At 36.8% G+C, this 13546-nt stretch overlaps 1 protein-coding gene across 10 annotated transcripts in view; it reads left to right on the top strand.

Annotated features, from left to right (window-relative positions):
- Positions 1-13546, top strand: part of AKAP13 (A-kinase anchoring protein 13) — a 248043-nt gene that overhangs the window by 132250 nt on the left and 102247 nt on the right. The window lies entirely within an intron of this gene.

Raw genomic sequence — 13546 nt, forward strand, 5'->3', positions numbered from 1 at the left:
CTATCCTGTGTCCTAATTCTGCTGATGATCAGAATCTTTTGTCAAACCTAGTCTCAGAACTGGCTGAGAAGAGTGTTGATAGTATAAGGAACAAGTTTATCTGTTAGTGTGAAAACCTTAGTCTTTGAATCACATTTGCAAAAGAGACTAACAGGAGAACAAGCATCTTTCTAATAAAAAATGTCTGGTGGCTTTTGATTTCCTGCAATATACATTTCAGATGTGGCCAGGCACAGTGGCTCACATCACGCCTGTAACCCCAGCACCTTAGGAGTTTGAGACAGCAGGATCACTTGAGGCCAGGAGTTCAAGACCAGCCTGAGCATCATAGCAAGACCCTTATTGCTTAAAAAAAAAAAAAAACAAAACAGCCGGAGGTGGCAGTGTGCGCCTGTAGTCCTAGCTGTTTGGGAGGGTGAGGCAGGAGGACTGCTTGAGCCCAGTAGTTGGAGGCTGTAGTTAACTACCATGCCACTGCATTAAGCGTGAGTGACAGAGTGAGACCTTGTTTCAACAACAAAAAAAGTTTCAGCTGTCTTTGCATGTATGTACTCAGAGCCTGGCTATCAGGCCTGAAGGAAGCGTTCTGACAGTGTTTCAAGTGGAGCCACCTAGTGTGGCCTTTAAGTTGCCTTGGTTGTTTGAATGAGAAAGAAGTTGTTGTTTAATAGACAACAACTATGGAGTTGTTGATGAATAGAACCAAGACTAGGACACATTTATCTGCCACATCAGTGGTTCTGAAATAGGGCAGAAGGAGGGGGAGATGTTTTGTAATCCACTTGACATCTCTTAAGCAGCTTACTTTATAGTAAGCACAATATTCACACATGAATATGATATGCTTGGTATCGCTGTTTCACAGGATGTGGTTGAAAATGCTGATACATGTTTTGACATTGTTTCCACACTCGGTACATATGAAGTTTGTCCTCTGGTTAATGACATTGACCATGACTGGTAGCGTCTGGCCCAGATTACTGGCTCTGACTCTGTGTGGGCTGCCTCCTACTTTTCTCTAAACAAGTTTACATGTCTCTAACTGCTGCACACTCATTTCTTAATTGCGATAGAGTGTATATACCATAAATTTTAACCATTTTTAGGTATGTATTTCAGTGGTATTAAGTACATTCACGTTGTTACATAACCATCCCACCAGCTCTCTCTCCAGAATGTTTTCGTATTCCTAAACCGGAATTCTTTACCTGTTAAACACTAATATTCCATTCTCTTTGCCTGCTAGTTTGGCAGCTGCCATTCTGCTTTCTGTCTCTATGAATCTGACTACTCTAGGTACCCCTTATAAGTGGAGTCATACAACATTTGTCCTTTTGTGACTGTCTTACTTCAAGTAGCGTAATATCTTCAAGGTTCATCCATATTATAGCATGTGTCAGAATTTCCTTTTTAAGGCAAAATAATATTCCATTGTAAGTATATACCATATTTTGTTTACTCATTCGTCCATCAGTTGATATTGGGCTGTTGCCCCCATTTGGCTATTGCAAATAATGCTGTTATGAACATCGATATACAAATACCTGTTTGAGTTCCTGCTTGCAATTGCATGTATACCCAGAAGTGGAATTGCTGGATCATAAGGTAATTGTATATGTTTAATCTTTTTTGAGAAACTACCGTACTGTTTTCCACAGTGGCTGTACCATTTTACATTCCTACCAGCAATGAACAAGAGTTCCAGTTTCAACACATCTTCACTAATACTTACTTTCTATCTTTTTTTTTTTTTGCTTAAATAATAGCCATCCTATTGAATATGAAGTGTTACTTCATTGTGGGTTTGATTTGCATTTCCCTAATGCACACTTTTGTCCTGTTTGTGTTTGTAAGAGTCTAGCAAGTATCAGCTTTCCAAGCCACCTCATCTGTAGATAGGTATTATCTACTGTGAATGCTCCCTTTAGCGTGCCTGTTCTTTTTACGTGCTCTGACTTGGGTCTCTTCCACACTCTTTTCATCCATTACCTCAAGTACAAATGAAGCTAGCACCAGCCTTTCTCTCAAGCTTCCAAAACTTTTGTAACCATTTGCAAGACATGTTGTTGTTTCAAACTCAACGTGGGCAAATAGAGTTCATCATCATCTTCCCTCTAGATTTCCTGTATCTGTTAATTGTGCATCTGTGACCTGTTTTCCTCTCTTATTTTTGTGAATTTTGCCTTTGTACTAGCTTTCTGATGTATACCTTTTATGTGCTTCCCAGCCCAGATTACACTACCTAGTTACGCTAGACTACTTCAGGCTCATCGCACCTGGCCTTTGTGTCTCAGATGCCCTGTGATTTCTTCCTCCTTACTCCCATTTTATCTGTACACTATCTAGAGTTACTGGCTAAGGATAATACTGATCTTTTTACTCCCTTGCTTATGTGATTGGCAAGGTTCACCCTTGTCAGAGAACAAAGCCTGAATTCATTGTAGCTGTGTCTCCTGTTGTTCTTCTTTGCTCAGTTTACACTTCTGGATACTGTTGGTTTTTTGTGTTCCTAAAAAAACATCGAAAGCAAAGGTCTTTAACCTGGATTATAAGGCTACGCAAAAAACCACCGATTGTGACGTAGGCGTGCATGTTCCTGTGAGGGTTCCATGGCTTTCTGCAGATTCTTGAAGGAGTCTGTGATGTGAAAGTCCAGCTCTGGAGTGTCCTAACTGCTTTGCTCATGCTTTTTTCATATAACTAGATTCCCTGCCTTACCATCTTTCTCTCTTAAGCATATTGTCTGCTTTTGAAGCCTACCTCATATACCAACACTTTCGTTGAGCTTTTCCCAGATCCTTGAGCAGGAATTATTTTCATTCTGGGGACTTTCTTTTGTGGATTTTAGTTATTTGTATACCTATTGTATTACACAAATTAATCAGTGTTTCCCCAACCTATAGGCCATGGTTTGTGGAGTTATCTCACTGAATTTAATAATTAATAGACTCATATGGATGTATGTATAAATCTGTCATCCTGGGATGTCAAGGCTTCATAACCCAAGGCATTTTGTGTTAAAATCATACTTACAAACCATGGGATGTACTATGCAAATTGTAATCAGAGTCATGTCTTTTTCACCTTCCTGTCTGTTGCTGTATCTTAACCTGGTTCCTTGCCTAAAGTGAGCCCTCCATAAGTGCTGCTGGCTACCTGTGTGGTTGGGTCAGTGTGTAGCTGACAACAAGAGAGCTTTAAGAAGCCGCCTTCTGCTAGATTTCCCAATCCTGGTTCAGAAGTCCCGAATTATTTGAAATCTTACTGTTTTCTAGTGTGGGTTTTACTTTTAAATATTTGTAAACGAAATCTAATTCAGAAGAGAGAACTTGCTCAGATTTGTGTAAGCTTCTTGTGTTTTTAAAGACAGTGAGCCTTCTCGGGACATCATTGTTAATTAACTGCTGGTGATTAAAACCACAGGATCCTCGTAATTGACAGAGCCAGCAACAAACAAACAGTAGTGTTTTTCAGTCACAGCATTTTGATATTTAAAAAATGGGTATCCACAGTCTCATATTTTATTTGTGTCATTTCATTAATACCTTATTTTCTAAATATTTTTGTCTAAATCAAACAATGACTGTTTTCCAACAGATTTTTCTTGAAGATGTTAAGTACATTTTCTCAAACTTATTCAATTTAAGGCTAAAAAATTGTTAAACAATTACTATTGAATTCTGAGACAAAGTTAAGAATAAGAAGAGGTGGCACAGTGGCTCATGGCTATAATCCTAATGCTTTGGGAAGCCAAGATGGGAGGACTGCTTGAGGCTAGGAATTCAAGACGAGCCTAGGCAACATTGTGAGACCCTTGTCTCTCCAGAAATCTTTTAAAGAACAGGTGGGCATGATGGCACATACCTGCAGTCTTAGCTACCCAGGAGGCTGAGGTGGGAAGATTGCTTGAGCCCAGCAGTTTGAGGCTGCAGTGAGGTATGATTGTACCACTGTACTCCAGCCTGGGGTGACAGAGCTTATTTGTCTGAAAAGGAAAGAAGTGGAAGAAGGAGAGAAAACAAAAGGAGAAAGAAGAAAAAGGGAAAAGAACAAGAAGAGACTCTTGAGGGGGACATTTGTGGTGGACAGGAAGTGAGGAAACCTTGGGTCCTCTGTTTTGAAATATTTATTACTTTCGTCAAATTATTTTGCCTCCCTTGGTCTCAGGTTTTTTACGGGTCTAATAAAGGGAGGCAGAGTTATAATCCTAAAGGAGTCTCTCCACTCTTTTTCTTGAGAATCACTAAGGATAACGAATTCAAAGATTATTCATTAAGCATCCACCATGAACCATGCAGTTACTACTCGCTGGGGAAATCTATGGAATAGATGTGATTTTGTTCTCAGGAAGTTTACGGTCTTTCAAGCAGATAAAGCTATAAATACAATATGGTCCACATACATGTATGCTCTGCAAAAATCACCAGACCTCACTGAGTGTGTTTTCTTCCTCTCTAAAATGGCAACATGCCTTCTCACAGGTCTGTAAAAAGGTCAAATCTACATGATGGTACTTTAAAGTTTCATGAATCTAGAAATACAATGAGTTATTTTACAGCCTTTTTTAAATATTTTTTTTATTTTGGAGACAGTGGCTGTTTGGCCCGGGCTGGAGTACAGTGGTGTTGTCTTGGCTCACTGCAACCTCCGCCTCCTGGGCTCAAACCAGTCTCCCACCTCAGCCTACTGAGTAGCTGGGATTACAGGCACCCACCACCATGCCCAGCTAATTTTTGTATTTGTGGAGACAGGGTTTTGCCATATTGCCCAGGCTGGTCTTGAACTCCTGAGCTCACAGCCAAATTCAGTAACTTCTTTTTGTTTTGTATCTACTTTGACTTCTCTGCAAGCAGATTCTGTGAAGCTCTAATCTCCTAAGTTCTCTGGCTCTTAGACACTGTTGTGTGCCATCTCTGCCTTCTCTATTCTCTGTGTTTTACACATACACACACTATATGAACTAAAATAGAAAGTTGTTATTCTGGCGCAGTGTCTCTGTATATATAACATTTGTGACCCAACCAGAAATATTTGTAGCACTGAAAATACTGGATGCAGTATAGTGTTCCATTCAGTGTCCTTCTCATCTCTACTAATTACAGCATGCATTGTCCAAGTGAAAACACATTTCATTACCTACTGTGCAAGATGCTATGGTAGGCTTATTGACCGACCTAACATTTTCACATTTCACATATAAGCTGAGTTCTTTGAGGACAAGCTGTTTGACTGCTGCTTTTAAGGCTTGGTACAGTGTTTGTTACGTAGAAGATACTTAACACATTTTTTAAAAAAAAAAGGAAAGAAGCATTCCAGCATGGCGAGCATCACATCTTCACACTGTTTTCCTTTTCTAGAAAGTAACAATAGATTTTAAAATATTTTCCATTAAAAAAAAAACTCAGGATGAGAGCCCATGTCACACCTACTGTGGTGGCTACAATAAAAAAGGTAACAAAAACAGGTGTTGACAAGAATGGAGAAAAATTGTCAGATGGTACAGCCACTTTGGAAAACAGTCTGACGGTTCTTTAAAGTATTAAACAGAGTTATCGTATATATAACTCAGCAGTTCCAGTCCTAGGGATATCCTAGGAGAAATGAAAACATGACCACATAAAAACTCATGTATGAATATATTCATAGCAGCATCATTCATCACAGTCAGAAAGTGAAAAGCCCACATCTCCATCAACTGATTCGTAGATAAGTAAAATACGGATATATCCGTGCAGTAGAATATTATTTGGAAATAAAAGAAGTAAAGTACTGTAACATGCTACAGCATGGGTGAACCTCAAAAACACTTTGTTAAGTGAAAGAACCCAACATGAAACATTAAGTAATGTATGACTCTGTGTATGAAATGTCCTGAGTCAGCAAATTTTTAGAGACCAAAATAGATAATCATGGCTGTCTAGGCACTAGGGGATAGGGGATGGGGATGAGGCCTGACTACTAACAGGCATAGAGTTTCTTTTTATCAAGATAAAAAGGTTCTAAAATTAGATAGCAGTAATGGTTACACAGCTCTATGAATATACTAGTACTACTGAATTATATATATTAAATGGTTCAGTTTTCTAGTATATGAATTACATCTCAAAGATGTTAAAATGCAAAGTAATTCTCTCTCTCTCTGTCTCTCTCTCTCTCTCTCTCTCTCACACACACACACACACACACAGACACACAGGCACGCACACACACGAAATGCAATGTGGCGATTTAGATGGGATCTTGGAACAGTAAAAGAACACTAGTGGGAAAACAGTGAAATTCAAATAAGTATGGAGTTTACTTAATAGTAATGTACCATTGTTGGTTTCTTAGTATTGACAACTGTGCCATAGTTATGTAACATGTTAACATTGACGAAACTGGTGAGGAAGAGAGGGGAGATAAACGGGAACTTTCTCTGCTGTCTTTGCAACCTGAATTTATGTCTGTTTTTTATGTATACTATTTTTTATCAGCCTGAAGTTACAAAATAAGTTTATCAAGGTAAATTTTTTTTAAAATAAAAGAAATATGTAACCATTGAAGAAAATTTGGGAAACTACAGGAAAGTTAAAAGGAACATAAGTTGTCGTCTTGTGGTCATTGAGACGTAACCACCCAATTGAAAATACAATCAGATTAGGAGATTGCACCACAGAGATGTAACATGTTCAAGAGATTTTTGGCTGCCACTGTGTGTAAAAATTTTAATACTGTGTAATATATACTAATTGTTAAGAACTGTGATGATCTGAGACTTTACATCCTGACACAATTTTGTGGGTACTGGCTGAAGTTAAAGGATTCTAGGGTCAGAGGGAGATAAACATATTATGCATTGCATAGCCAGCAGCATCAGCATCACCTTCCTGTTGGGTCCCCTTGCTTCCTAAGCCCCATGAGGGCAACACGAAGGGGTCCAGGTGTCACAGCCGAGAAATCTAAACCTGAAGAAACCTGATGATTATTTTTTTTTTTAAGAAAAACACTTAAGCAGAATGTTTTATTGACTTTAGGTCAGCTGGCAATAATTACCTGCATTTATGCCTTATTTTACCTCACTGGGAAAAAGACAAATGTTATATTTGTTATATTTGTCTTCTGACTTTCATGTGTTTGCTGCTCGGGGCTGAGAGAATGTTGAGCTGTCTCCTTCAGTATTACAACTCATCAACAAAAGGTGTATGTCCCAAATTTCCACTTGCTGCCATCGATTTCTGGCCAGTTCTTTGAAGCATTTATTATGTCAGCGTTAGCCACTGAATGAATCTGCTGAAGGACTGGGGATGAGTAGCATGTAAGAGCCAGCAACTAGAGCCTGGGAGTTGACTTCTTGCGGGAAACCCTCAGAAGACTCCACTGACATTAGGTATCCAGCTTTCACCTTGTTCTTGGCAGCTTGGACGTCTGTGTTGGAAAGGAGAAACCTGAATTTTTACACAGTGGATAGTAAGCCTGTGTGACCTTTGCCCTTGACTGAGACATTATCTTTATTATACTGGACAGAAACAAACCTGCCCTTTGCTTCAGAAGGAAACAATATTTATTACCTTCTGAGGATGTCTGATATACAAACAGTCTTGAGTAGATAGTCTAGAATAAAAGGTCCAAGAGGGCTTTTGCTGACAAGACCTGCAGAAATGCAAGAGGGACATGGAGAATTGTTTTCTAACGTGAATATGTTCTCATCACTGTTACTCAGAAATTATTATATTTATTTAAAGATATTTAACTTTAATTTTGTTCTAGTGTGTTATATATAATTTTGCAAAATATGAAACTCACTTTATGTAACATATGTGCCTAAAATGACAGGAAAAGTAGAAAGTCTTAGTAACTTTCATAGTCAAGGCAAAGAATGTTCACTTTACTCATTGGCTATGGATGGCATGTGGTATTGAGAGGGTAATGAAAAATATTCTAAGAAACAGAGTTTTAGTAGGATTTTCTAAAATGTTGGCCAAAAAACTTGTCAAAGGTCATGGTAGGAGACAGCAATATGGTAATTGGTCTAGTAGTTCATTTCCAGATTCTTGACTCTGTCACTAAAGGATCATCTGAGCTCTTTTATTTCTGTTAACTATCTAAACTTGTTGCTGTATTCATGCAGCCTCTTATTACAGGAATAATCTCAGGGGTGGGTGGAGAAAAGCAATTTTTTCCCTTCCAGCTTAAAAGTATAGTTTTGTATTGCAGTACAATGGTTCTACTTGCAGAGAAACTTATTTCACAGTAAGTAAAATTTGGCTCATTTCAAATGAAATGCAGTTTAAAATTAAGAGAAAATTCTTCTCTGAATGACTTTTTTTTTTTTTTTTAAAGAAAATATGTTGTTTCAGTTATTTCAAAGGTGTGGATATGGTGTTGGTAAAGTTACAAAGTTTGCGATTACTTCTTTATTGTGCACACCTAAGAGTACATTTCAGAAAGGATATTTTTTTTTAATAAATATGTGTAATCCCAGGGAACCTGCTGAAGATTCAGTTCCATTCAGGATTACTTTTAAATTTTTGGCATCATTTTGTAACATACCAGGAACTGAACCCTTGACGGGCCCTGGTTCCTGCTGTTTATCCTCTCTAATAGTAAAATAGCTGAACAGAGCAAATGATAAAGGGATTTGTTTCATGTGGTTGTAGTTTGCCTGGTTATTTGCAAGCAGTTTAATTCCTTTCATTTATTTTATTTTCAAACAGTTATAATTTGACAAAATGTCCTCTAGCTTTCTGCCTTATGCTACTTAGCATATATAGTAAAACTGTTATCAGCAGTAGAATCTTTATCAGCAGTAGAGTTTAATATCTTCTCACTAAAGTGATCAGAAATATATTTTAGAGGTTATTGAATAAAATGGAGGCTTCTGTCTGAGCATTACAAATATTCACAACTACTTGGTAGTTTTAGATATTTCTGCTTATATTATTTAGAATTACAGCAGAGTATCTCAGTTTTAATGATTAAAGGGTTATAATGTTAAGATGCTTGGTAACTGTGAAAACTAAAATTTATTTTATATTTTATACTTCTGTTTTTGGGAATGTATTTGTTTTCAGCTTTATTGTGGTATAAATTTCCATACAACAAAATTTACCAATGTAAGTTTATAGTTTAGTGAGATTTGACAAATATCTAAATTCTGTAGTCACTACCTCATCATCATAGGAACATTTCTGTCAGCTCAGAAGTTCCATTCTGTCTCCCTATAGTCAGTCTTCTCCTTCAGTCCCTGCTGATCACTAATGTTTTCTTGCCACTATAGTTTTGCCTTTTCTAAATCTTGAATAGATAGAACCATACAATAGGTAGTCTTTTGCATCTGGCTTTTTTTGTTTGTTTTTTTGCCTTACCATAATACTCTTGAGTTTCATCCATGTTATGTGTATCAGCAGTTCATTTCCTCTTATTGTGAGTCTATAGCATTGTATGGCTATACTACAATTTGCTTATCCATTTACCATTTGATGGCAATCTGGACTGTTTCTAGTTTGGAGCGCTCATGAATTAAAGTGCTTTTAAAATTCCAGTATGAGTCTTTGTGTGACAGTAGATTTTGATTTCTCTTCAGTAAATGAACAGGATGCTGTATTGTATGTAAGTGTATGTTTGACATTATAAGAAACTGCTAAACTGCTTTCTCAAAGTGACTATACTATTTTGCATTCTTTCAGCAACATTTCTGTGTTCTAGTTGTTCCACATCTTTGCCAACATTTGGTAGTATCAGTCTCAAATTTTAACTCTTGTAATGGATGTCTGTTGGTATGTCCTTGTGATTTTAATTTACATTTTCCTGTGGATTAATGATGTTGGGGACCTTTTTTTTTTTTGGTGGGGGAGGGCTTATTTGCCTTTCATCTTATCTGTTTAAATGAAATGTTTATTCAAGTCTTTTGCCCATTTAAAAAAAATCATACTGCTTTGTTATTGCATTGTAAGAGTTTGTTTTATTTTTAAATATTCCGGGTAGGAGTGCTTAGCAGATAATTGTCTTATAAATATTTTCCTTCACTTTTTAGTTTGCCTTTTTGTTTTCCTAACAATGGCTTTTGAGGAGTAAAGTTTTTAAGGTTGACAAAGATTTATCTGTTTTTTCATGTACTACTAAGAAATCCTTGTGTAAACCTAGGTCCCATAAAAATGTTTCCCTGTGTCGTCTTTAGGAGTTTTATAGTTTTAGGTTGAACATTTAGATACATAATCTATTCTGAGTTCATTTTTATAGGTGGTAAGGTTTGAGGTAAGATTTTAGATATTGGGCAGTTTTATTTGTTTGTTTACATCTCAGTATCCAGTTGTTATAGCATCATTTGCTCATAAGACTAGTTTTTCCTCATTAAAATACCTTGGCAGCTTTGTCAAAATCAGTAGGCCGTATCTGTGAAGGTCTGTTTGTGGATACTCTCTTCTCTGCCTTTGATCTATATGTCTATCTTTTAATATCACACTGGTTTGATTAGTGCAGCTTTTATAGTAAGTCTTGAAATCATGTAGTGATCAATTTGAGGACAATTAACAACTGTATTGAGTCTTGTGATCTGTAAATATGGTATCTCTGTATTTAAGTCTGCCTCAATTTTTCTCAACAGTGTTTTATAAAGTTTCCAGAGTACGAGTCTTACTCATATTTCCTTAATCCCTAATTATTTTATATTTATTATGCTATTGTAAATGGTATTACTTTTACTTTTAATTTCAATTTCTAATTGTTCATTGCTAATATAAAAATCTAGCATTAGTTCTTTTTATGTTGACTTTGTGTCTGGCAACCCTGCTATTATTAATACATCATTTATTCCCGTATTTTAATAGATTCCTTAGGATTTTCTGCATAGGCAGTCACGCCATTTGTGAATAAACAAAGTTTTACTTCTTCCTTTCCAATGGTATGCATTTTTTTGTCTTTTTCTGCTTTACTGCACTGGCTAGGCCTCCAGAACATGGTTGAATAAAAGTAATGAGAATCGACATCTTTGGTTATTGTTCTCAGAGTGAAAGCATTTAGTCTTTCACCAGTAAATACCATGTTAACCATAGGTTTTTGTCAGGTTGAGTAATTGCCTTTCTGTTCCTAGTGTTCTGAGAGTTTTATCATGAATAGATGTTGAATTTTGCTAATTTTTTTTTTTTTTTAGACAGATTCTTGCTTTGTCGCCCAGGCTGGTGTTCAGTGGCACAGTCATGGCTCACTGCAACCTCTGCTTCCTGAGTTCAAGTGATTCTCTTGCCTCAGGCTCCTAAGTAGCTGGGATTACAAGGACCTACAACCACATCCGGCTAATTTTTTTATTTTTAGTAGAGACTTTTTATTTCAACATTTTGGCCAGGCTGGTCTTGAACTCCTGACCTGAAGTGATCTGCTTGCCTTGGCCTCCCAAAGTGCTGGGCTTACAGGCATGAGCCACCACTCCCAGCCCCAAATTCTTTTCCTCTAATGATGGTCGTTAGTTCATGAGGTTTTTGGTTGGTTAAACTGATTTTACAAGTGATAAACCAACCTTGCATTACTGAGATGAACCCATTTGGTCATGATATCTTAATCTGTTTTATATATTGCTGGATTCCATTAAGCTAAAATTTGGTTAAGGTTTTTTGCGTCTGTATTCCTGAGGAATATTGATCTATAGTTTTGTTATAGCTGTCTGGTTTTGATTTCAGAGTAATGCTAGGCTTATAAAATGAGCTATGTTTGCATGTTCTTACTCATAAGTGGGTGTCGAACAATGAGAACACATGGACACAGGGAGGGGAACATCACACACGGGGGCCTGCTGGTGGGGGTGGGTGGGGGAGCTAGGGGAGGGAGAGCAGGAAGTCAGGGGGTTAGGGAGAGGTAACATTAGGAGAAATACCTAATGTAGATGACAGGGGGATCGATGCAGCAGACTACCATGGCATGTGTATACCTATGTAACAAACCTGCACAATCTGCACATGTACCCAGAACTTAAAGTATAATAAAAAAATGAGCTGTGTTGTAAATAATTTTCTTCTGTTTTCTGTAAGAGCTTGTGTAGAGTTGGTATTTCCTTCTTAAATGTTTGGTGGTATTCACCACTGTAGTCATCCGGGCCTGAAGTTTTCCTTGTAATAAAATTTTAAACTATGGATTAAATTGCTTTAATAGAATAAGGCTATTCAGATTATTTGTGTTTTCTTGAGTGAAAATTGGTAGTTTGTGTAGTGTCATGGAATGCTGCTGTTTCATCCAACTTGAATTTATTGCAGTAATGTTCATGATATTTCTTTATTTTTTTTGATATCTATAGGATCTGTAATGGTGTCACTCTGTAATTCCTAATTCCTGTCATCTGTAGTATTTCTTTTGTTTTTGATTAGCCTCACCAAAGTTGTATTGATATTATTGACCCTTTAAAGGAACCAGCTTTTGGTTTCATTGATTTTATTGTTCTTATGTTTTCTATTTCACTGATTTCTGTTCTTTATTTTCTTTATCATGCTTGCTTTGAGTTAATTTGCTCCTATTTTTCTAGTTTCATAAGGTAGAAGTTTAGATCACTGATTTGAAATACAGGCACGTAATAATATAAATATTGCTGTTGGCACTGCTTTAGTTATATCCCACAAATTTTTATATGTGGTGTTTTAATTTTTATTCAATTTAAAATATTTTCTTATTTTTCTTAATATTTCTACTTTGATTCATTGGGTTATTTAGAAGTCTAAAAAAAATTTTTTTTCAAATATTTGAGTTTTTTCCAAGTATCTTTTGTTTTGGATTTCTGATTTAATACTGTTGTGATCACAGAAGCTCACTTTTTATGATTTTAATTCTCTTATGTTTGAGACTTGTTTTGTGCTACAGAATATGTTTGCTTTATATCAGGTTTGTTTTGTCATAGAATATGAATATTCGTCATGCACTTGAGAAGAATGTGTCTTACGCTGTTATTGGGTGGAATGTCCTATATTGTGTCAAACTGATTGATGTTTTTCAAGTTTTCTCCATCTTGCTGATTGTGTTTCTACTTGCTTTATCAATTAAGAGAGGAGTATTGAAATCTTCAATGGTAATTTAAAAAATTTAAAATGTAATGAAAATAGAGTTATAATATTAAGATGGTTGGGAGGTATAAAGGCTATATTTAAACTTTTTTTTAATTTAGAGGGGGTATTTGCTTTTTAGAATTACACAGACTTGGCATTCCAGTACCAGTCCTGCTATTTATTACTTCAGCAACCCCTCTGAGCCTGTTTCTTTTCTTTTCTTTTCTTTTTTTTTTTTTTTGAGATAGAGTCTTGCTCTGTCGCCCAGGCTGGAGTGGCGTGATCTCAGCTCACTGCAGCGTCTGCCTCCTGGGTTTAAGCAATTCTTGCTCCTCATCCTCTCAAGTAGCTGGGATTACAGGCATGTACCACCACGCTCGGATAATTTTTGCATTTTACTAGAGGTGGGGTTTCAACATGTTGGCCAGGCTGTCTGGAACTCCTGGCCTCAAGCAGTCCTCCCACCTCAGCCTCCCAAACTGTTGGGATTACAGGCCTGAGCCACACCAAATATTTATTTTAGTATTTAGTCAGTTTCATTT

The sequence above is a fragment of the Aotus nancymaae genome, unplaced genomic scaffold (genome assembly GCF_030222135.1).
Source record: "Aotus nancymaae isolate 86718 unplaced genomic scaffold, 86718_ANA_hifiasm-v0.15.2.pri h1tg000064l_0, whole genome shotgun sequence".
Taxonomy (NCBI): Eukaryota; Metazoa; Chordata; class Mammalia; order Primates; family Aotidae; genus Aotus; species Aotus nancymaae.